The following is a 26227-nucleotide window of genomic DNA, read 5'->3' as shown; positions in this document are numbered from 1 at the left end:
TGTTTCATTGGGACACTCTATGCAGTGCAAGAGCATCTCTAAACCTTTCGTAATGCATTAAATGTTGTTGAAAAAGACCTACATTTATAAGGGGTACCTTTTATCCAAAAAGGGTGAGTTTCTTGCCAACTATCCATTGCAGACTTCATATTCTCTTTCCCATTCCAGGAGATACACTTAAAAAATCACAGTGACCTGTTTTTGGTCTGCTGTTTTTGAATTGTGAATCCTAGGAATAAAATTAAGAAGAGTATGGACAAGAAGAAAGGTACTGATTACTCTGATCATTTTGGGAATATCTTTCACAGCTTCATGTCTGATTTTTGAAGCAACTTGCCCTAGAAACTCCATGTGGAGTTCATAATAGATGCACTAAATTCACTAGGAAGGGAATCAACTTTGTTGATCAGTAAATTGAGTTTATTCTAGCAGCAAAAGGAGCATTTGATAAGTTGCTCTCCAGGGATCTGGATCCCTAAAGGACTCATCATAGACTATGAGAGATGTGTAAACATCTCAAATAACAAGTTAAAGCCTTCTTTTTTATTAAAAAGAGAAAAAAAAAAAACTTCCCTTTTTCCTTATGGAAATTGCCTTAAAAATGTTACCCCTTTGCTAGGAATGACAAGTCTGTGAGAGAAAATAAATAGGTAAAATCACAGTTTGCCTGAAACCTCACCAGCTGTGCTGCTGCCTGATGCCTCCCCAGCTACCACAAAACAACTCCGAAGTCAATTAGGCTCCTGGCAGAGCTGTGTGTGCATTTGATGGGAGCTGCCACATTTTTGGAAATTTGGGCTCTTTTTTTATATGTTAGCCATCACTCTGAATTTCTTGGGGCTCTGATGGATGTTTGCAGAAATAACAATGTTCTATTAATGGTGTTCTCTATAAGGAAGGAACCAAAAGATCAGAAAAAATATATCACATTTTCTCAACCTGAATTGAGTTTCCTACCAGCATTTCTTTACATCATTGTGTGTTTTCCCTTTTTCCTCTGCTTACATCCATAGCCTGGAGCTGGTAGTTTATTGAAGGTTTACAGAGCCACTTTCCCCCTACCAAAGTATGTTTGTTGTGGGAGACACAAGGAATGGCCTGGATACCAGTGAACAAATAGCAAGAGTGAAATTATGAAAATTACGAATGAAATACAGTAAAACAGAAATACACATATTTTAAAAAAACTCTGTAAATTAAACCCAGAATTCATATAATTGTTTTAAAGCCCAAGTTCTGTCACAGCCTTCCCACTTGGGTTAGGGCATATAGCTCAGCCTGTCCCACACTGCTATAAGGCCTCAGCACGTGTGTTAGGAAATATTTTTAGCCTTAATTTCAGCCGTGAAAACATCTCAGCATATCTAGAAGCTCACTGAAGTCAACAGGATGAAGAACACAATTTAAGACAAAACACTGTTTAAGCGAACTGAGAGGCACTACCCTTCAATAGGGAGATCCTCCCCTTTTTGGAAGATTATCCTTCTACCTTCAAATGTCCTAGATCACCCAGGCACTCAGATGGTCTCATTTCCAAGTCTTTACTCTACCAGAAAGGTAACCTTTGTTTTTGGTTTTCTTTATAATGAGCAAAATTGATTTTTTGCCTCTATTTCCCTTGCCCTTTATACCATTAAAATTTAAAACAAAACCCTCATCTTATTTTACAAGCAGGTTTCATGCTCTATCTTTAATCACTTAGTTCTACTGATTTAGACACTTTCCTTTGTTTTTCATAATTAGCCCTGCAGATTAAGAGTATGAGAGTTTCTGCAAAGGCTTATCAATTATTGGCAATAATAATTCACAACAGAACTGCAGATGCTTTTAACCTAAGTCAGTGGAGGAAGGGAGGAGGGAAGCACTGGCTGATTTTCTCTCTCTTCCTGTTGCAATATGGCAAACCGTGCAATCTGAAACATTTATTGACAGCTTAGTTTTCACCAGAACCCTTAGTGTGCTCTCTTTTAACTTCCTTCTAATCACTAGCCAGCCTCAGGTGGATACCTCCTCTTGGCAACCTTCTGCTTTGCTCCCTTTTCCGGATTTTCATTTTGTGGTGGCAATTGGTCAATCCACAGATATTGTTCTCCCAAACTCCTTTTTTTACTGTTCCCTCTCTATCATTTAAAGGGATAAAATCCTATAATTGCCTTGTCTGAGAGCCAAGACTCCAGCAAGGGACCTATAGTTTGATGGCACATTAAACAGTGTCACTGATAGACCTTTTAAGCAAGAGTCAGAGGACCCTGTAATGTCCACAAGGGGAGACTTTGGGTAAGGGCTTCTTCATCTGTGCTAGGTCCTCTCTAAAGCTGCTGTGTGTAGACATATTCTGTTTTAAAAAAATCTATGTAAGGGCAGGGTGAATCTTTACAGCACATGACATTCTGGGAGATGAAGCGTAAAGTCCTCAGAAATAAAGCTAAGACTTGTTTTACATGAAGCAAAAAAGCCACACTTGGAGAGAAAAAATGTACTTCAGACTCCCCTTGAGACAAATGTAATTTAAGATAATATATGCCAAGAACTGAGGTAAAGAATATCCAGAGGAAGCCATTTGTTAAGCAGGACAGTGACGCCCTATTTTAATTGGTCTCACAAAACCCAGTAACTAGGCCATGTATTTTGACATCCATCTACTGCTACCTTCTTAATCAATCAGCTGTTGGAATATGTGCAAGTATCATTCTCAAACAATGGGAACTCCATGGCCTTTTTGCAAGGTGTACCTGGAGGTATAATCAGCCACTTTTTCCATGTGTCAAGGGTATGGGAACAGGGTTGCTGAAAAGCTGCCAGCTCTGTAATGCAGGTGGAGTGTGCACAGGGCACTGCTTCAGTGTGAGGATAGCAGTTCAAGGAGGAAAAAGGAAAATACTTCATATTTGCTGAAGACCCCTATTCCCAGCCCTTTACAGATATACACATATTCTCTCCTGAAAAGCAGTGATCAGCCCTTGCACAAGTGAATTCTTGTTTGTGGTGTGGTTTGAGAGATGTGGTTACATGCACAGGCTCAAGGCTGCTGGCACCAGCCCTGTTTATGCAGATTTTTGGTGTCATTCCCTCCTTGATTAGGGAGAAGTAAAATTGTGGTGGCTTTTTTTTTTCCCCTGTTTTTCTTTGTTTGTTTTCCAAAGGACTGCCACTACTTGTATTTTAAAAAATTTCATGTTTCACAGAGTCTCTTGAGAACAAAATGTATTCTTTGGCTGCTGCATCCCAGTGACCACACCTTCTTTGTATTAATTTCTTCTTTACAAGCCTTGCTGACAAAGTGAAGTACATGAAGTAGGAACAGCCATTTAATATCTCTTTGGAGATTCATCCAGAAATAAGTGTTGGGACTTTTATGCTTGATGCTGGTGCCTCAGTGCCTATTGCCAAGAGAAATGAGATCCCAAGGTTGGAGCTAACTGGGGAACTCTGGGAGCATATAGTGAGAAAGCTCTCCTGACTTGCTGTACCATCCTGCAGTACCTGGAATAAATAGATTATGCAAATACAAAGTTGACTAAATTCTTATTTAAAGGTGGTGTTACATTATGTGTCTCACTTTAAGTAAATTTATATATGGCAGAGATTTGAGACTGAGATATTCAAAGATCATCCAAGGATATTTTCAAGATTAGAGAGCCCCACATTATCATTAAACAAGAACATTTTAAAAGTCTTCTTGGCTTCAGTAGATAAAATTCTAATCTGAGAATAATACACATGTTTAATTGTCTTCAAAAATCAAGGTCTCAGGAAATACCTATGGTGATAGCAATGGAAGGGACAGCTGGTGTTACTGTGTTCAGGTTTCTGGTACTGCAGGCAACTGTTTCACATCATTTTTTCATACACTGAATCATATTTCCTCCTACCCCAGTTAGGAAATTAGCCTTACCTATGGCTGACTGCTCTTTCCAGCCTCCCTGCTCTCTTGGGCAGGGAAGATTTTTTTTTTCCCCCAGCCTAAGCATTTTCCTGGAGAGGCCACCACTGTTGCATGTTACAAAGATCAGATTCAGAAGCTTGAAATTGCCAAGTTCCCTTTTTGCTTCTCCTCCTATCTCTCCTTACTACATACAGGTGGTACATTTGTTGTTGTCAAAGCATATAGTCTCACTCATAAAAGCTTGACAGTTTTATTAAAAATCCTTGTACCTGCAATTTCCAAAGGTGAAGACAGTCTGAATTCTTTAGTTTTATTCAGTTCCAAATTGTCCTTTTGCCTCAGATATAGCTGTGCTTTCTTTGCACTCTTGTCCTCACCCTACATTTGTCCCCACAGCTGACACCACTGCCCTTACTGAGCACCAAGACAAAGTGTGCAAGGAGCATGCCAAGCCCATCTTTAATCTCTACTTTATCCTCACTGCTTAGTGGCCCGATGTGTTGCCTGTCACCTGGAGGAGCATCTGAGACTTAGGATTATTGGTTGCATGTTTTTTCAACATATGCCTGAGAGCCAGTCTACCTTAATGACACAATTCTCACTAGTCTGTCTATTCCTCTAATAACATTACAGAAATTGCTATTCATATCCAACTCTGAACCTGGAGGGGGAAGCATCTATAACAAACTCCCAGCACTACTCAATAGGATCTCTTATTAACTTTTCTCTAAGCAATTTCACACAAATGCAGTCTATTTTCTCTATCCTACTCCTTCTCATTCACTGTGCTGCATCAAGCAAGGCTACTTGGCCATCTTTGCCTTTCTTTCTGTTTCCAAACCCATTATAACTATGGTCACTATTTTGTTATGTTTATGTTACTTCATTTATTTCTGATGTGAAATATGGATAGCATCAGTGTTCTAGGACCACTGCTTTAGTGCCCATGTAATGTGCCTTGGGTTAACATATAAAGTTTCTCTGGTAATCCTCAATGTCTTGACCAGACAAGGTCATTTTAACAACTGTATCACCATCCTAACAACTGGGGAGCCTCATAATGTGTTTGTCTGATAATATGACTCTGTTATTTTATTCTGATGGAGCCAATGAAGACCACTGTGAAGTGAGAACCTTTGCTGTAGCACAGGTGATCCTTACACCATGCCAGTCCTAGCAGTAGGCTTCTTTTCTCTTTGTTCATTTTCCTGCTCAGTTCTATTCCATTCATTTCTTTTTCTTGTATACTTGATTTTCCTTTCACTCTTCAGTAAATGCAGGGGTGGACTCAGCACATATAATTCTCTTCCCATTATCTAGTTTGAAGCTTATCTACTTCATCTCATCTGCCTTGACCTCATGATGACCTGGCAGGGGTCAGTAACATCCCAACTTGCATTGAGAATATTTCAGGCAGCTGTGCACAATAGAGGAAACAAGGAAGCAGGCCATGGATTTGTGAGGCAGTGGACAGAAAGCAAATGAAAATATATACTTAATTCCCCACACGCACCATCAAACTGTTGAACTCAGGATGTATTCAAACAGAGGAGTTCAAGAAGAGACTTAACAAATTTTAGGCATAAAATCTGCAAATGCTTTTTTGCAAAAAGAAACAACCTGAGGCACAGGATGATTCCTAGTGCCTTTGATTTTCAGGGAGCACCACCCCAGGGATGTGTTACCCTGTCCTTTTAATCCATCTGTAAGCTTCAAATGATAGCCATTAGATGTGATAGGACCCTTAACTACATATAATTAATGTAATTCTGATAATCTTGGATCTGCTGGGGAGAGTTTGCCCTTCTGTGCATCTCCAGTTTGTAGACATTTTTCTGGTGATGCAGCTTTGATGATGATTGTTTTGACTTTTTTGGACTACCAACCCCCTGTTTTATGGGGTGGGTATTTTTTTTTTTAATTAGGCATATGGAAATTAAAATACTCATCTTGTTCTTGCTAAATGTGTTGATTAAGTATTCTGCAGCCAAATCTGTAGTGCTGGCATTACACAACAGTATGAAGTAGTACTTGAGACAGAGGTTGCATTTCTCATCTGGCCAGGTTCATTTTTTTGGATAGTCTAATGCATTCTGCAAAACAGGGAGAGAGAGAGAGACTGCTTTTGCCCTCTGAAAAGCAGAAAGCCTTATGAAAAGTAATGAAATACAGTACAGTCCTGATTATTCGGATGCCATAGGGAAAGCTAAATAAGCCTGGGTAACAGGTTTCAGAAATTCAAGGGACTTGTCAGCATAATTAATAGAAATCAGGGGACATGACCATGTTTTGGATAATAGAAAGTGCTGGACAACAGAGGCAGATGACCTAGGGTTATATTACAATACCAAAGCCTCGTTGTAGCTTCCACAGCTCTCATATTAAAAGACTTTCCTAGTATCTGATTACCACCCAAAAATGCACTCTGCTTGAGAGAGACAGTAATCACCATGGGTACTACATACAGTAAAATAGGATCAAAAACCCTTAAGTTATGAGGAAAGGGACACTAACTACTAGTGATGTTTATATGTTTTTTCTCGAGCTGTGATTAATTTAGTCAAAGTGAAACTACACAGCAGCCTACAAAAAGGATAAGCTTGTGATTGCTTTAATTCTCTAGGACTTTCCCCTTTTCACAGCATCCATTGATTCAGCACATTTTTGTCTCATCACAAAAGCTACCCTTGCATGTATTGTTTTAGTCACAAACCACTGTGGGGTAGCAGCTGGCAGAAGCTGGTATTTAAATAGAAACATTTTAATGGCAATTAGAATAATTTATTCCTGTTCCATTTGCAAAGTTAAGCTGCGTTCTGCTCTAAACATAAGGCACACAAATAGATAAATGGATAATCGTGGAGGCATCACACTGTCAAAACTAGCACTGGTTGATCACAAGGCAAGATTACATTTGGCTTCACACTCTGCAAATGTTGCATTTTCAGACATATCTGAAATGTTATTCTACATCCTCAATGGAATTTTGTTAATTTTTTTGTTTTCCTCATAAGGAAAACAAAGTATTTTCTATGCTTGGGATCTGAAAATAAACCTTAACTGGTTTTAGACTCTAGGACATTAAGAACTGATAGAAGATTGGTCAGTCTGACTGTCTGTAAAGCTGTTCAGAGACCAGATCTTTCTGATGAGGCCAGTGGAAAATTTGCAAATAATAGTGCTCTTCTGAAAGTGCTTTTAGCAATTACTTTATTTGGAAATATAATCATATATATAAAAGTTCTATTTTTAAATCAAAATTACAAATTAGCATTATTTTCTCTCAAAACACAGCCAGTCAAAAGGTTATTACTTTCAGACAAATTCTGATAATATCTATTTCATTATTATACTTCATGGTTGAATATTTAATGCTCTTATAAGTAATGAAATGTTTTAACTTATTGTTTTCAAAATCCCACTGAAGAAAATGCTTCTGCTTGTTTTGGCCTGGATGTTACAGCTGTACAGCAACTGCAGCTCTGTCTCCTTTGCCGTGGTGCAACTGCTCTTCTGCAAGGTGACCACAGAATATTGGCATGTGGTTAAATCAGCTTTCTTATTCTCACTCAGTGAGGAGACAAGAACTGTTGTCTGCTTTTCCCTTTACCCCTACCACGACTTAAATTTGTGTGGCTATTCCTAAATTTTGTAGGGAAACAAATCCAGCCTAAAATCAACTTTTTTTATTTTTTCCTCCCCCCTCCAGGAATAGCTTGGAACTGCTAAGTAATTTTATAGTGTTTATCGTTAACTGTTTAATCAATAGTGACTCATTATATCTATTAGCAAAGAAGTTAGGAAAAAAGCATGAAAGATACACGGATGACCCTTTGGCAGGTGTCACTGTACAAACACAGGATTGAGAATGCTTTGCTTTCTGTAAGGAAGGTTCAGAAAGGATCAATCACTAGGACTACACACATCTGTGCTTGAAATTAAAATATGATGAAAGTTCAAGGATGTATAATGCAGAACTAGAACATTCAGGCTTCACAAGGCAGCAGTTCAGGACCCAGGGCATTTTATTTGATATATTCATTTTTCAAGTGATCCATGCTGAATTTAAATGGTGATAACTCATATGTCTCTCTTTTAATTTACTGCAACTGGGTACTTCCTACAGCAAATCAACTCAGGAGTTGAACATGCATGAGGTGGGTTTTGCTGGGTTTTTCTTCTTATCAACAATATATTGCTTGCATTGATGGGTTTATGACATATGAACTGTGGTCTTGCACTGGTGGGTGTCTCTGTGCTGTGTCTGTGGTTGGGGAAATTCTGGGCTTCACTGAAAAACAGGGTAAAGCCTGGAGCTCCAATTACACAGTGGAAATTGTGTTGTATGACACCGCTTTCTTAAGGGTAACAAATGCATGCTTTTACGAAAAAAAAAAAGTGAAAAAACCTAAAAACCCAACAAATGTGTCCCAGGAAAATTTCTGATTGCATTATGAAACATAAAGACTATTTGTGTTGTCAGCCAGGGAACATTCGTGATTCATTTGATTCCATAAGGAAAAAAATCCAACCAGCTGACAGAAAAAATAATTACTTCAAGCATGAAAGGAACATTTTATTTTTATAAATATACAGGAAATTCAAACCAGCTGCTGTTAAAAATATCCTTTGTTTGCAACCAGCAAGTCAAAATTTTGTTTTGACAGAGTTTTTATGCAAGTATTTGTAACCATTATCTGATATGAAAGCCTGACATAGTGACAGAAGTTTTTATGTGCCTGTATGCCACGTGATCCTCATCTCCTTCCGACATCCCTGTAACTAATTTCACACACACACCTCCCTCAGGACTTGAGATATGTATAAATGGTCAGCTTTGTATTTGTTCTGGAAGTCTTGTTATACATGTTGATACATATACAATTCAAATATAAGTCAGATATTCACAACCAGGAAGGGGATTGCTTGCCTTCTATTGCTATTTTTTTGATAAACAAATCCGTATCAGGATAAAACATTTTGCAAGTCCTAATCAATGTCTCCAATCTAGCAACACTTTTTTTTTCCTGTGATATTTTCAGACTTTGACCTCATGTTTTGTTATTACATCTGTCCTCTTGCTTACATAAGTATGAAAGGATCTTCATAATTCTTGCATTGAATATTTGGTTGACATTGTGGTCCTAAGATGGTAGCAGGAACAAAGGACCTGAGGGAGAGGACAGGTACACAGCTGGCTGCTAAACAGCATAGGAGTGATGTGAGCAGTGTGGGATGGTGCTGGAGTGGGTAGGTAGGTCAGGTGAAGGCTGAAACTACAGGATGGATGGATGGGTGGATGCAGGAGGAGGCAGCCAAGAGATCAGCAAAGAGACAGAGAGGGCAGGACGAGGGAGCCAAGGAAGAAGGGGTAATGAGATTAGAGGATCAGAGAGTTCAGCTGCAAACTAGCTTGGCGGGTAGGTGTGAGAGAAAGTTCAAGGAGGTCAATGTGCTCTGGCTGGAGAAGCGGTGATGCACTGCAGGGGAGCGCTCGGGGCTGCAGCAGCCGGGAAGTGGCCTCTGAAACAAGCACAAAGATCACGAGATCAATAGCTAAACTATTTGAGCTAATTAATTACGTAAATGCTGCATGTTCCTTATTTAACGAATGGAAAATTAAAGAGGCTTACATTGCAAAGCAAACAGCAATTAAACCTGCTGCATCTGCACACGTGTATGTGCACCTGGATACCAAATCACTGCTACCCAGGGCCAGGACGGTTTGCTTCAGCGGTAGCAGCTGAGGTAAAAATAGTGGTGAACTGGTGAGAAAAGCAGTAGCTGCTGCAATGCTTTTAGGGGACACACTTTCAACTAAAACATAAATATTTTAATTGAGTTATTTGCCGTAAACCTATGGATTTATTTCCATGAATCTATGGAAAATAGATTTCTATTTTCTAGAAATCCATTTCTAATGTATATGCATGAGAGAGAGTACTGGAAACCAAAAGTTAAATCCTGTGGTACGTAAACATACATGCATGCATATTGTTTTTGGAAATACATTTGATATAGAAGTGGCTCATTAAGCTGCTGTAGTTTTTAATTAAAACAAAAAGTAAGAAGGCTGGATGCCATAAACAGTACTGACGTGAGTAGAAAAGGGTCAGGCAGGGTGTCAGCCTTGAAATTCAGATTAAGGCAATTACTCAAACCAAAGGCACAAACAAGAAAGCCAGATGTAGTGAGTACTGAAACAAATACCTTCTTCAGAGGAGAGCAAGCAGAGTGAAAAGCTGCCATTCACCCGCAGAGTGATGCCCTAAGGCTGAAATATAACAGCTGGGGAAGGACTGCAAAATTTCGACTGAAGTGCAGATCAGTTTGGTGTTGTGCCTCTGTGCGTGGCATGTGGAATGGGCTCAGCCCGAGTGGGGACAAGGCAGGTCCTCCTCTTGACAGTGGTTCCATCCAGTCCATGGTGTTGCTTAGGGAGGATCAAAGAGCACTGATACTTAGGAGAAGAAATGCAATGGAAACTCAAAAAAAAAAAAAAAAAAAAAAAGGTTGAATTTATGTCTTGTGACACATTCCTTCTCACGTTGTTGTTTGATAACCTTTATGTATTTCACAGGTGCTAACTTTGGTCTCTCTCACCTTCTGTAATCTCTTCTCCCTCACTAAACGCATTTTTACTCCTCTTGCTTCTAATGCCCCTTTCCCTTCAAGTACCTGATTGAGTAAAACATTTAGGTTAACCTGAGGGCATAATTTCTAACCAGTGGTCACATCTTGACTCTGCATCCTTGTTGGGACTGATGAAGGAGCTGCATACCTTTTAGCTTGCATGCTTTTCTACCTCTAAAGTGTCAGCTACAGACTATGCCACTTAAAATGCAAAAGCTGCATTTTTGGCCCATTAAAGTAAATTTCCTCAGGAAATCCACCAAGACTTTAAACTGAAAAGAAGAAAAATAAGAAAAATGTGGAAGATTAATATGTCAAAGTCATACACTTTCCAGCCTGCACTGAATCCCCTATGTGGCAATTCTCTCTCTTCTGACTATGGGAATTACCAAAGCCAACAAAAATATCTGCTCCACTCCAGAGATGAGTGTGACCCTGGAAGCGCCTGCAGTTCCCCTGGGTAGGAATGACAGAGCTTTACTGGTAGCCTTTTTGTCAGCTTCCAGGCACGAGCACAGCTGCCTGTATTTGCAGACTGGAAGGGAAGGACGGTGATACCTGGGAATCAGCCATGGCCCTGTTCATCCTGCTGGGCCAGCCTGACCTCTCTGGCCTTCTTTCTCTCACTGGTCAAAGCAGGGGCTGGCTCTGCAGCTCCTCGGTGACAGAAGCACCAGGCAAGTGCTTTGGTTTTACTTCTCATGTAGTACTTGAACCCACAGATTTATATCTGTGCAATGTACAGTTTTGAAAACACATCAGTGCTCCAACCGGCCACAAAATGCCTCATTACCTTCAAAAAGCAGGACAGTTTATAGCCTGTGAGAGGCCACAGGCTGAGATGTGGCCCTGGTGTAAAGTTCCCAGCAGGAGCCAGGCTGGGAGGAAGCAGCCTCTGAACACCCTCACAGAAATGTGTATGAGCTTGAGCCTTGTGGACGGAGCCCCAGGGCACTGTGGGGAAATGTCTCAAAATGTTTCTAAATTTGGCTTCTGGTTCAGATCAGTTCTTTGCTGATTTAATTTGGGATGAATGAATAAGTAGTTTAATGGATACTAAGAGTCCCTCTTGGCCCTCCCACTGATATGTTGTCAGACACAACTGCACTGGACTGTGGTGCTCCTCTGAACCAGATTATCCAAAACTTGAGCTGGACACCTTAGGCAACTGTACAGATGCTGCTGTTGTCCTATTGAGGTCTAGTGAATCTGGGCTGGTGTGTGAGGTACTAAACTTTGTCTGTTCCTGTACTCTCCCTGAACACTGTAAGTTTGGATTCCCAAAAAGTCCAGAATCTCTCCTTTCAGTGTGCTCAGAAAATTACTTTCAGTCAAGACATTAGCAGTCACAGGTTATTTGCAATTCTCTTAAATGTAAGGACTTAAAACAGATCCTCTTACTTTTGTTCTCTCTGAGCCTCAGGGCTTTTTCATGCAGAGCTGCTACAGTTGTTCCTTTTGTTTACTCGAGTGTGTAATACCCTCAAAGAATTTCCTTCTCAGAACCACGGCAGGAAAAGTCCTGGTGCGGCTGCTGGAGAGAGCTCTGCTGTGCTAAATTAAGGCTGAGTCAAACCCTTCTTTGCAACCCGAATTTGCGCTTATATGGGGGATTGTAAAGGCAGAAATTTCCCTACCACTAACAAAATCTCAAAGTGCTGAGGCGATGAGAGCATTCCTGTTTCCTTCCAGAGGGCTGTGTTACTTCAACTACACAGGGAGAGATGGATGGATGGATGGATGGATAGATGGATGGAGAGGGCACACTAACCTGGTAATGGGCAGTAGTCTGATAAAAGACTCATCAGGGTCAGTCTTCAGGTCAGTCTTCCACAATTCCTGCTTTTCCCAGTGTGGCTGTCTGTGTGAGAACTGAGACACTAAGGGATAGAAATGACCTGCTGCCATTTTACCAGAAGAGTGGAATGTGAGTGTCTTCCTTCAAACACCAACTTCTGGGAAAGGAAATCCCAACAGAAAACTGCAATGGTCCCTGAGGCAAACGTTTGAGCTTGGTTTTGTTTTCTGCTCTTCCACTGACTGTGATGAAATCACATGGTGTTGAAGGATGGGAACCAGGAAACATGGATTCCTCTCTGATGAGCCATCAGGCCTGCTTCCTTCTCTATTTTACTAGGAAAAAATACTTGAGTTGCCTTGAGAATCAAGCCTCTCTCTCTCCTCAACACCCATGACTGCCCCACTCACCTGGGATGTGTGGGGTTCTGATTTAACATATACAGACCTCACTGCTGATGTCCGCCTTTTTCAAATCATTTAGTAAACTCCTTTTTTTTTTTTTTGCAGGTTACCTTAACCTTTTGCTCCACATCCAAACAGACAACCATCTTGTTAGATGTAGAACACTGCCATTTTAAGGCCCAATTTCTCGAAAAGTTTTAGTAAAATCAGAAACAGACTCACTCAGTGTTTAATTTTTTTTTACTTAGGAGGGGTTATAATTCACCCTACAGCTTTCAAAAGCAAATCCAGGGAGTTCAATCTGTGATAAGTATGCTCTAAATATGAAGGAAACCAAACCAGATAAGTGAGCCAGGATCAAAACACTTTTGGGGAAATTCAACAGGCTGTTATGGGGATATAGATCTAAATCTTGCAGGTGGCTTTTCTTTCTTTTCTGATAAGCTGAGACAAATCCCTGCATCTAAAGGTCTCACATCTTTCAAATGTCCTAAGCTTGGAGCAGTTCTGAGTTCCATGGTGGGAGCTGGGCTCCATCCAAAGATACATGAATTTTTTGCTCATCTACAAACACATTTGCCTGCACTGACTCAACTTGGGGCTGTGCTCAGCATAAACCACCTGATAAGCTTATATGAAAAGGTGCAGAGCACTGCCTTGAGCTCAATGGTGAACTGTGAGTTATAAAACTGATTCCCTGTTAAACCTTTGAACAAGCTACAAGTTACATCACTGGCTTGAGGGTGGTGGGGAGAGAAGCTGTGAAAAATATGATGTCCCAGCTATGGAATACACAAGCCGAGATCCAAAGATGTATTTCTAACTTAGTCAATCAAACATGGAGCAAAGGATTGAACCTCAGGCCAGACAACTTTCACAAGCACCAATGATTTAAAATCTGGACTTAACAACAGACCATAATGTCTTCATGTATTTGGAAAAATGAATACCAGTTTCAGGAAGAAGTTGCCAAGGAGTTGCTAAGACTCCAGACATATCACATGTGGTTTGAACAGCAGCTGTTGTTGAAACATCTCAATCAACATTTTCTTTAACACAGTGTCTTTGTGTTACCACCTAGGAAGGAATTCTTAAAGCAAAACATTTTTAGAAATACTCAATTTTATTAAGGAAAGGGGTTCCAGTGGAAACTGATGACAAATTTGTTCACTTCTTCTAAATTTTCTTGGGAAAGGTAATTTTTTTTACTCAAAACAATTTTTTTTTTACATTTTCAGTTATCTAGCAAAACATTCTCGATATTTTCGAGAGATGATGGCAGTTCTTTTGTCATCTCAACCTCTTTTTAACCTTTGATGAAAAATTGTAGCTTGGCAGGTGGTTTCTAGTTGGAGACCCCATCAAGAACAGCAGCAGCAAAAAAATTACTAGCCTCAAGAGCAGAAAAAAAAATTAAGTGACATCAGTACATCCAGTAATTACCTGCAATCACTCTTTGTTTCCCTCTTTAGTAGCCAGGCCTTCCTTTATTAATTTAATTACAGCTCTCTAACCTCAGGTGGCTGCCAAGTATGGGTCTAAGTGGCAAAAGGAGCAGTGTGGCAGAGAGATTCCCCCAGCCCTTAATTTTAGTGGTTCAAAGCACGGCATCTTATTATTTAATAACTTAATTGCCAGCAGCTCCAGTGCTTTTGTAGATCAGAAGTTAATTCTTATTTTCTCTCCCTTGCAGCAAAGCATGCCTCCCTGCAGTCACTCTGTGGTGGTGCCCCTGGCTGGAGGGAAATGGTGTCTCATAGTTTTGGGGAATATCTTCTCTCTTTTTAATTTCAGTGGCCTGGTAATTATAAAAATCTATTCCCACCCACATTGTTAATTTTCATTAAAAAACGACAAGGGTAATCAATCCTTAAGCTTGTATTTGAGGACCTTTTATAAACTGCCTAAACCAAACTGCTCCAAAATGCCACAGCTTTTATTAACACTGGAGAGACTGAGAGTCCAGCCAGAAAGTTAGTGAGGCCTCCCAAGTCCTCAGCACGGTAGAGGAATTGGCCTTTTAGTGAGAATAGTAAAATGCACCCTTTTCACTCTGTCTTGCTCAACCTAAACAACTGATGTCATCTCATCCATCAGGATACTGAAAATTATATAAGCCCATCATTTACCATCAGTAAAAACAGATTGAGTCTGGCTATGGAGCCTGAGTTTAGTTCAATATTTAATGACTCATGTGTTGCATTTTATTTCATCTGCAGTAGTTTTCTGCTTCCTTATTTATTACAATCATCTTTATTCCCTGTAGTAGCATCTTGCAGTCAGACTGTATTCCCAGCTGCTTTGAGGGGATAAAGAAGCCAGCTCCAGAGCTACGATGATGTGAACAGAGAAAATGAGAGGGCGAAGGAAAGACAAGATGGATGGAGAGCAAAGGAATGGCAGTTGTGCTGGTCTACCTGTTTTACATAATGAAATACAGGGTTTTTCAAGGTCCTTTTCCATCCTGTTTGTGATGGTTCTACTGTCCATACTAAACCTGTATGTGAAGGTCTCAGAACTTTGTGATTGCTTTGTTTCTGTGAGATGCAGCAGGACTCTTACCCTGTTGAATGGTGGGGAGCTGTGCACTGCTCCCCATCTACCTGAGGTATCTCAGATGAGTTTAGTAGTGATGCTCCTGCAAATGGGAAAGAGAGCACTAAGGAAAGTCTCCAGGTAAAGTAATTTCTGGAACAGATGGCAAATGTAGAGAAGTTGTCAGGGTCACTGAAACAAACAGCAGCTTTGGGCTAAGAAACTTACCCTGTGTAATAATTTAAATCCAAAAAACATGAAGATCATGAGGATGAAATCAAAGGACTCCCTTCTACCTCAGAATGGGAAACTGGGATTGGTGTCAGGGTTTGTGTAAGAGATTTCTGGTGAAAGAGGCTCACAACAATAATAAATCCTGTGCAAGGTTATTGGCCACACACAGCCAGAGCTGAGCCAGTCCCTTCCAGCTCTGAGGGTTCAGCTTCTTTCTTCCTCAGAGGAAGGACTGTCGCACCAGCCTGGCACATAATGATACATATGCAATGGTGAAAGGGGCAGAATATAGTGAGTCAAGTAAGATGTCCCCTGAGAAGACAGCCCCGGAGTCAGAAACCTGTCCTTGAGAAGCATTTGGAAAGTTGGTTTGCTGTTGATATAATTTTTGGGAGAGATAGAAATCACTCAAAACTTGCTATGAGATTGAGGCATTTGTCTGCCAGCAAGGATTGTGGTGTGGAAACTGCTGAGACAAACAGGATTGTAGAACAAGTTTTGCTAAATTTGAAAACACTGCTTTGTCCTTTTTTTTTATTTTCTTTCTTTTTTTTTTTTTTTGTCTCTGTACCTTGTAGTTCACTAGTGTCATAAATTTAGCTAAAGCATAAGGACAATGCTAGATAATTTGGGTGCTCAAAATAATTTGGGTGGTCTGTTTGAGAACCTAGTGTATCAACATAGGGAAATAATGGTCTGACAGATTCCTGCACATCAGCCAATCTGTGATCAAAGTCCAAAGGCAAAAGGCAGTTCACATCTTGGAAAATAAGGTACCACTCCTATTTAGAGTGCTGTTACGCCAATCCATCCCCTGATTACCACACCCTTACCCGCATTCCAGGCTCACATTCCTCCTCCTGGTAGGAGCTCTCCTGTGGACTTTTGCAGGGCCAGTTCAGCACTAAGATGAAATCAAGCAACTGTTTCACCAATTATTGCTACTACTAGGTAGAACAGCTTTCTGCTTCCCAGCTAAATTGCTGTAGGCTTTTGTGGCAATGCTGCTCGAGGCTGTGGTTCCGTGAATATTTCTTTTGGCAGCTGGGTGAGATGGGGTCCCTCTGCTTGAGCTCTCCATGCTGCTGGTGCACTGCTTTCCTCTGATGAAGAGCTGAAATGGGCTGTGAGGAAGGCATGTTTTCACTCACACTGGACAGTAGGTAGTAAGGCTTACACAGTCATGCGGTGCAGTTTGGATGATGTGCAGTAGTAACTTGTTACCAGCAAAACTGCCATTTTTCCCCTAGATCTCTCAATGACAAAGGCTAAATGGATTATAGTGGAAAACCACACGAAAATTCTTTCAAATGGATCACATATCATGAAGAATTTGACCACTTCAATGGATAAATGTAAGCAGCTATAAGCCATTGATTTTATCTGTGTTCTTGACTAGAGTGATCTTAACTTCAGTGTTACACGTTGCAGTCAGGCTTGCAGAATCCTTAATGGCTAACAGACAGTCTGACCTGGAGAAGAAATGAAGCAGATCTCCAGTGTCCATTTGCTCCTGGTTCTCCTAGAGACTCTTGGGGGGTGCCCCTGTGTGTGTCTGACACTTGCACATCTTTGTGCAAGAGATGGGATTTTTCTTCTCTCTTATTTTGGTTGACTCTTTTGCCAGAGGGAAGGAAAAATACTCAGTGGGAAAATGTTTTCTCAGTAAAGGAGGATTAATTAATGTTAACAAGAAGGTCATATTATTTAGATCAAGACAATTTTTGGTGTCTTAAGGGGACAAAAATGTGCATCTTCATGAAAACCAGAAAAATTTACCCCTAAATATAGTTATCCTCAAACAGAAGACACAAGATTTTACTTTATGAATTTGAAAAGATTCTGGTGACTTTCAAAGCCTACTGTTTAGGAAAATTCAACCTTGGGAAAATGAGATTGAAAAACTGTTGCTGAAGTCTATTTTTTCCAGTGAAGGACAGCTTGTGGTATAGAGGTTTACTTCAGAAGACAAACTAGTGACTTGCATCTTAGAGAGGCAGGTGATAATATGGTATAAAAGGGCCACCTTTTGAACCAGGATTCATTAGAATATGACTTTACAGGATTTATGTCTGTTTGTCATAGATGGATTTAGAAACTCTATTGTGTCCTCACTGAGAAGGGGTATGATTTCTGTACAAAAAGAAATAAAAAAGAGTTCTGCCAGGGACTGAGCTGCCATATGTGGCTGCACACTGCATTTCACTTTTTTGTCACCTGAAGCTGCCTGGAAAGGTCTGTCCCAGCTCAGAAGGGAGGAGATAAGAGCAGATAAGGGCTCTGTGGCACAGGATAGTCCCTCAAATTCTTCATTATACCATTTCACTGACATAATTGGAACTAGTAGTGGCTGCTGTCTTGATTAAATCTGAACAGCCTTTGGGGTTCTCTGACTCTGAGATCAGTCCTGTACAGCATCATGGCACAGAGCTGTATGTCACCCATGGGTACTTTGTATTTCACAATGCTCCGATGAATTAGTAAAAAAGAGAAGAAAAAAAAATACAAACAACAAAACACTCTTCAAAGCAGATGAAAGGTAAAAACCAAACCCTAACAAATTAGTTAGTGACACAAGTTAGGCCTTCCAAAATTTTTTGAAAGAACCGGTCTTTTAGTAAAAACTCTAAAATATACAAGGAAAGGAAGAAAGCCCCAACCAATGTGATGTAGAAACTAATAGACTGATGTGTTTAAATGAGCACTTGTTACCAGGACTTCAAGGTAAAGAGCACTTAAGGGTCTGTACTTTTGTCTTGAGTGAAGAACTGACCCAGTAAAGTTATAAATATGTAGATAGGTTGACTGGGTTCCTCATTCTGGAATGAATATGAAATGGATATAGTTCTCAGTTTTACTCATTTGGAGATTTATTAGTGACTTTTGAACTGTAGATTGTTCCTAAACACCCAGTGCAGATAATAAACAAAAAATTTTAAAAAAATTATTTGTCTTGGTGTTTACTCTAGAGAAATGGGAAATCCCATTCCAATACAGGGAATGAATCTGGAAAAACAGGTCTAAAATTGAAGTTTCAGTGTAAGAGAAAGTTATATATAGTTCATTGAAGAAGTCAAGGCACGGGCTGAAAATAATGCCTTAGGTGGATTAAACATGCTTAGGTTTTTAAGATGTTTTCGGACAGTATAACCAAATTACTGGAGTGAAAAAAAAATGGTGCAAATAATTATATTTGGGTAAAGCATAAAGTCATTGTGAGATAAGATAAAAAAATCTTATAGATTATTTCTTGTTTACTAAAGTTGTCACTTTGCAAAGACTGCAGTTAAAGGAATTCCAACACAATGCAGACGAGTGAGTCATACCAGGGAGCTGGAGCTAATCAAGGTATTAATGAATGATCTGAGAAAAGCAGGGAGTGAAATGACAGTTTGTATTAGCACAAAACTTAGGTTTTGCCATCCTGAAGTTGATGGTGCAGATAAATAGTTGTGGATGGATAAAATGGAGAGGCTGAGTATTAAAATGAAATTCAGTGTTGCTAGGCGCAAAATAATACACAACAAGAACAATAACTCCAGCTATCTACATAAGTTAGATTGAAGTTAGTCATTGCAGATTTCCATGAAAATACTCCCCCTATGCTTGGCAGAGGTCAAAAATATCAGTCAAATGAAAGTATAGAAATGTCTATCAGAAGTTATGAGGAAACTGGTAAGAAAAGGGCATAAAAGATCATTAATTCAGTCTCTAAATCTGGGCTGTGCCCACCTTTCCTGTCTACAATATGTGAGCATAGGAATGACACAGTTTGGGTATATGGACCAGAACAGGATCAGTCTGTTCAAGTGTTGTGCTGGAACCATGAATTTCTCTGGGACACATGAAATATGACCTCAGGGACAGCAAAGAGGCATAGGCAAGGGCTGTCCCCTCTCAACACCTGGGTGAGATTGTAGAGGATTGTGAACGCTGGCCCTTTCCACTTGCTGCTGACCCCTTATGGAGGCCAAAGGCTGGAGCACGGTCACCTCTGGTCTGATACAGTGGGGAGGTTTGTTTCTTCCCATAGCTGCAGCTGCTTCAGCTGAATAGCAGATTGCTGTTATTTAGCTTTGGTAAATTCTTGACTTTGTAATATTCAGATTATGCAGCCAGCTGCATTTTAGACTATTAGGCTAAAGCTGCTTCTCACTTGCTGTAGTTCTGCTATGATAAATATTCATAGCTTCATTACAGGCTGTGGTTTTCCAACCTACGTACTAAGGGATTATTTGGGAGTTTTGCTTTAATGCTGCACAAAAACTGTAATAGTCCTTTCAGAGTCTTATGCAACAATATGTTTGCTTCTTCTAAAAGCTAAATAACTCTTGTTTTGAATGATTTAGTAGCAAACTCACTTAGTCACTGTGCTGTGGTTCAATGATCTGCAAAATTTTCTTTTTAGAAATACAAACCCATTATGTAAATACTAAGGAGCATCTTCAGGAAAATTAACTTCAATTTGTTTTTGTCGGGTTTTTTTTTGTTTATTTCAAATTTTATAAGCTTGAGATCACTCGTAGATTTTTCCCCCCCTTAAAATATGCAAAGTAAAATTGTTAGCTGACTCAAATAATTGATAAACTTTTAGCCATGAAACACTGCTCAAAGTGAATTTTGTATCTCCTAAAAATAGAGGATAGAAGAAGAGGGGTTTGCCCAGCAAATCCCTGAGAAAGGATGTTTATTTGATTAGGAACTGTGGTTTCACAACATGGTCAACTTCTATTATTTGGTCCCTCCATCTTCTTTCTTCTGAGTTTCCTACTTCCATCTCAAAATGCTATCATCTGCAGAAGGGAGGGATCTAAACTTAGTACTTGTTCAAAGATGTGAGATTGATTTTTCTTTACATCCAGCTTCTTCCACATAGGTATCTTGATTCTCTCTAGTAGGTTTATATACTTGTGGAATACAGTCCTTGCTAAACAATTTTCAGTGCCAGAAAAGAATTAGCTCATCAAGGATCCTCACAGTTTAATGACTATAAAATCTTCCACTGAATGAATTTCAAGACTTAAAAATACCCTCACTGAGAGGACTCTGTTTGGAGAAATGTTTTGACCTTACAGAAATGAACTGGGTAGATATCTCCTAGCATGTACTAATTCCAGGATTCATATTGCCCTAAAATAGACACCTGAAACCAAGAAAACTTTTTCTTTAAGCAGTTTGGGGAATTTGAGATACTGACTGAACCTATTTTTCACACAGTGGTATTTATTGAGCTATTAAGCCCATGTTATGAAAACTCAGGTCATTAGAAGAGCAGTGCTGGGCTGACAAGAACAAAATGTGTGAGAGGTGGCAGTGGCTGGAGAGGAAAGTCACATTTTGGTTTATTTTTCCCATTCTAAACAGCACAAAAGTAAAGTGTTTAATTAATTGTTTGCTCTGCAATTAACAACTTTGCATTAGTTCATTTGCTTAAGTGCAGCAGCAATCAAGAACACATTAGCTAATGCTGCTGCTCAGCGAGGGGGGAGGCTACAGGCAGGTGCTGGGGTCAGTGTGTGCAGAATCAGGGGACCATCAGTCTCCTCCTGTGTTAATTTGTCTGCAGGAGTTTTCCAGAGTCACAGCGGCACAGTTGGAGTCACCAGCTATTTCCAGCTGGAGCATTGAGGGTTTTTATGAGTAGATCCAGTTGGAAAAGGTCTGAAGTCAAAGAAGTGTATACTGATGAGTGACACATTGCACTGCCCTCCTGCCAGTCTCTATTAATTCTGCTGTGTGCTTCATCCCCTGCCAAGAAGGATGGTGAAAAAATGAGGGCACTGTGCAGGAGCCATGGAGATTTGAATTAATTTACTTCTTCTCCCTAAACTCCCTTGAACAAATAATTCATGGCAAGATTTGAAAAGGAACATGAAGGTATGGTTTCAAACTTTCAAAAGAAGGTTTAAAAGAAGTCACTGAATTATCCTCATTTGGCTTCAGTTGGACCAAGGCTCACAGTCTCACACAATTTTCAGATGAATAATATGAGACATTGAGACTCATCTCAGGTCTGCCAGATGCATTGTAAATGAAGTTTATGACAATTCAGTGGGAAAGAATCTTTAACAGGGGACCAGGAAATCGTATATGTATTTGTCAAGTTTTGTCAAGGGATTTTACTCAGAGATTTTTTTTTTTTTTTTTTACCTTTCATTGGAATAATGAGGAGTATTTTGGATTTCTTAGATACACATATTCCAGGTACATCTGCCCCAGAGAGGCCAGCTGGGCAGAAGCTGACACTTGTCCCAGATTTTACCTCAGTCACCCAAATCATGAGCTATGGTGAAAATGTAGGCTCCTATTTAAGAGCAATGAGATGTGTCTGAACAATGAGGAATTAACATTAATGTTACCTCCCCCCACCCCCCATCAACTGAACAGCAGTAACCAGCCACATATATACTTCATTTTAAATATGTTACAAATGCCTTGGCTTGAAGCACCACAGGAAGGCTGTACATCACATTTGCTTGTGTACAGGAAGAAGGCAATTGGCCTGTGTAATGACACTAAGATGAAGAAAATGCTCTGTTTTTTCATACAGATGTCTGTACTGGGGAACTTTGGGCCAAATACCAACGCATTCTGATACTTCATAGCTTTTCTTTTAGGTCCTTTGAGTGTAAAACTACCCCAAAGCATATCCCAAGTCTGTGACTGGGGACCAGCAGGAAGAGACCCAGGAAAAGGAACCAAAGAGGTGTGAATTAAACTATTGAGACACAGGAGCAGAATGATACATTTGAATACATCAAATAGATCTCATAGGCAGAAACTTCTTTTTTTATAATTCCCCCTCCACAACCCTCCCCCTTCTGCGTAGTTATATGTCTCTAAAAGCATATTTAATCTTGGCCAATTAAACTTGCTAGCATTCAGCACTTAACAGGCATTTTCTTTTTTTAGTTTGTTTTCAAAGAATGGCATTTGTTGATGATGACAGCCTTCTCAACCCAAGAGGCTCTTTCTGAATTAAAACAGATAAAGGAAGGGATCATTAAGAACAAACATGAGTTTGATTTTTGATTTTCAGATACTTTAACCTTAATTGATTTATTTTTATTCCCTGCTGTGCTTTAAATCATTTTGCTAAATATATCTGCTCTTTTCACCTGATCACAGTGACAGGCACAGGTAACTACAGGAGAAAGCTGTCTGGAGGTGCAGGAGAGGGAAAAAAAGGTGTATAACAAGGTCGAAATATCCCCCCCTTAAAAGTACAGTGAAAATCCAGGAACACTTACTGAATGTAGACCATGACAAAACCCTCTCTTGCTCCTACAGTCTCACAGTGAAACATGTATTTGCAGTCATCATGTCTGTTCCCTTACTCACAGTTCCTGAAGCTTTAATGGCTGGTGCCTGTTTTTGCAGCGCTGCTGTTGGGTTAAAGGTGTTGGTTGCAGGCTGCTGGGTCTGCAGGGGCTGTAGCACCAGCCCTTAGACAAACCCTGTGTCGAAGGTGTGGAGCACCAGGCTGCTGCTGCTGTCATGTATGAGGAAGAAGAAGGAACACCTGTATGACCAATTCACCCCCTCAATGCCACACCTTGCACCTCCCACTGCCATTCTTCATCTCTTCATCTCTTTCCCTTTTCTGCAGCAGGAATGGTCTCAGCTTTGCCTACAATATTCAGCTTTGCCTATATTTCAGAGAAGTGGCCTTCCCACTCACCACAGCATAGCAGAAATGGGCTTCCCCCATAGCTCCTTGCTCTTGGCAAGGAGCTGGATGGAAATCAACACTGACAATGGCTCCTCTGGGTTGCCTGATCATCCCACTGCCTGGCCCAGCTCTCTCACAACAAAGTACAATCTACATACAAATATAAATTTGAAAAATCTATTCTGGGAGCAAGAGCAAGATACAAGGCTCTTGACACCTTTTTTTTAAATTTATTTAAAAAGGCTTATTGAAATATTTTACAGCATTTAAACACCTGTCATTCTCAAATTGGTAGATAAAAGAGCACAGCTGTTTATTAACTGTACCACTGCAGAAGTTAGCTCTGTAAAACAAGTAGACTGGGCAGTTGTGAAATGTTCTTTGATTTAAAAGGCAGAAGAAGCAATACAGAGCTTCACTGCTTAGCTGTAATGTTGATATGCTTCAGTCTCTAAAAGCTTTCTTTTTTTTTCTAGTCTGTCACAAAAACCCTGCACCTTGCCATCATAAATGACTGGAAGAGAGGAGCCACAGGTGAGATCCTGTCAAAAATGGTGTCAATAGGAAATTCCAAGATGAGGTGCTGCCACACATAGAAATATGATCCCAGCCTCCAGGGCATCTATCTCCATATCTAACATCACTATTTACATTCCTATTATTTTTCCATTATTTATTCAAATTCCATTTCAAACCCATGCCAGCTTTTAAAATCAATGGCTATGGCAAAATCTGGGCCAAAACTTTATAGCAGGGCTGCCTAGAATAATTTCCTTAAGTTTTCCTTATTTCTTTGCTTTAGATCAATAAAGTTGTTAGATGAAATGCAGCCGAGCTCTTCAAAAGCTAGTGGGAATCTGCCAGGAGTTGCAGGTTGTTATCTCTCTTTCCAGTTCTGCTGCTGGCACAAACCCACAGCTTTCCCCAGAATGCCATTGGTCAAACAGGGTCAATAAATTCCATGTTCACCAGCCTGGAGGGGATCTCCTGCTCGCTTGCCTATAATGCACGTTAAAAGCTTTAACAGGATTTATGTAAAGCTTACTCCTCAAGTAAAATGTACACGTTGGGCTCTGGTTTATCCTTTCATGTGTGAGTTGATGGCATGCAGAGCATAAATAGCCAAGGAGGAGATATATCTCTGAAAGGATTATGCAGGCCTATTCCTGGTTCAGTCCACTGCTTAAATTGCAGTGATCCCAGCTCAGGCATCCTGCTGCTTCCTGGGAGTACCCGGGTATTGATCAGATCATCAGAAATTACCTGACATGTCTCCCAGCTGGCAAGAACTTGTGTTTATGGCAACACTCAGGATAGCAAACTTACAAGGACAGCATTTTTACAGTGAAGTTTAGAGCCTCAGTCAAAAATAATGGACCATAATCTTCCAAACTGCCCATTGGTTCAAACAGAGGGTTGGCAGTAAAAATGCTTTCCAGTATCCTGTGTACATCAGACCCATACAGTAATAACCCTGTAAAAAAGAAACATTTAATGAAGTAGCTGAATAAAGGATTTATATGGTACCCATGGAAGTCAGTGGAAAAACTCCCCTCGATATCATCAAGCTCTGAAGCTTCAGCTGTGTCCCACATTATCACGAGGACAGCACGCAGTGCTTGATCCTGAAAACAGATGCAGTTTTCAATAAGGGTAACAATAATTTTTCAGTTGTCTCAAGGGTGACAGGCCATAAAAATCAACAGCTTGTACCAAAGCTCTATCAGTGTTTAAAGTGAAAGGACTTCTCTGTTTCCTTTAGTGTACATGGATGTTTTACCTATTGCTGGAGCAGGAGGGTGTGAGGACTCCCAGCTTCCTTCCCTAACTGTGCCTCAGAATCTTTTCTCAGCTCAGAGGGCACCAGTTTTTATTTTTGCTGTGAGTCACACATAATGTTAGGAGTCAGGCCTGGGCCAGATGAAGTCAACAAAGACACAGTTTTAATGGTGTATCTCATGGATTTCTTCTGAGAAATCCTCCATCTACTCCTTATGGCAAATTCCTTACCTAGATTCTATTCTGCCAAAGCCAATGATGAAGAAAAAACTTTTCTTCAGAGTTTTCTGCTCTATCTACTTGCTTTTTGTTCCAAACTAAATAATTGTGATACATCTTCCACAGCTGGAGAATTTGTTCTCATTTTGCAGGGAACTGAGACAACTCTGAGGAATTGCTATGTCACAACAACAGCAGCTGCATTCTCAACTAATGCACAAGTGTCAGAGGCTTTGACCAAGCGCACACACAGAGCATGATGCCTGAGATCTGCAGCTCTGATACAGCATATTGCTGCTTTTAGCAGTGAATGAGCTGCTTGATGTAGCTCTTTGCAGCAGGGCCCAATCAGGAAATCCTTCCAGTGTGTTGAAGGCAGCATTGTGCACCTGCAATACCTCTCTTCAGCAAGAGCTGAAACTTGCATTTCATCCATCAGCAGAAGAGAGAAATTAGTTGTTTCACATCACTGCAACTTACTGCCCTCTAATCTAAACCTTTGGAACTTCTGGGTACAGGGATTGCCTTTACTGCATGTGACCAGAGTTAGCATTAACTGTAAAGACTTTCCAGTTGAGAGAAGTAACAAAATCCACAGTGGAGCCAATTTTTACAATAGAGTTGACAAAAGATGGCAGCCTGTTCAGTCCATAATGAAGGATTATTGTGGTATCCTTCAATGTGGCAGCAGGCTCCTGGATGTGCTTCGGAGCATTATTATAACTCACTCATGGAAAGAGAAGGAATTCCACATGGGATTGTCCTGGGCTGTGCGTCACAAACAGCCTTTGCCCACATTGCTCATGTGGCACTGCCTACCCAGGTGGAAGACAAAGTCTGCCTGTTGTATGACACACTCATCTGCCAGGTCAGGCTCTAAATTATCTGCTAAGGACACTGGAAAGCTCAGGATGTCACATATGCCAACTGGGCAGCTGCTGGCCCAACCAGACCCCACGATCAAAACTTTTGTTACCTGAACTGATGGTGAGCCTCATCATCACGATGGCCCTCAGTGGACAATACTCGGTCAGTGACAGTAAAACAATGGTTTCCAGTGCTACATC

At 40.3% G+C, this 26227-nt stretch overlaps 1 long non-coding RNA gene across 1 annotated transcript; it reads left to right on the top strand.

Moving 5' to 3' along the window:
• Positions 1-7991: 7991 nt before the first annotated feature.
• Positions 7992-15175, top strand: LOC137476970 (uncharacterized). The gene is made up of 3 exons (XR_011000757.1): positions 7992-8043; positions 14415-14522; positions 14988-15175. It is a non-coding gene; the product is annotated as an uncharacterized lncRNA (long non-coding RNA).
• The last annotated feature ends 11052 nt before the right edge of the window (positions 15176-26227 follow it).

The sequence above is a fragment of the Anomalospiza imberbis genome, chromosome 7 (genome assembly GCF_031753505.1).
Source record: "Anomalospiza imberbis isolate Cuckoo-Finch-1a 21T00152 chromosome 7, ASM3175350v1, whole genome shotgun sequence".
NCBI lineage: Eukaryota > Metazoa > Chordata > Aves > Passeriformes > Viduidae > Anomalospiza > Anomalospiza imberbis.
The sequence above is the reverse complement of the archived record's forward strand: the minus strand, read 5'-3'. Positions and strand labels throughout refer to the sequence as shown.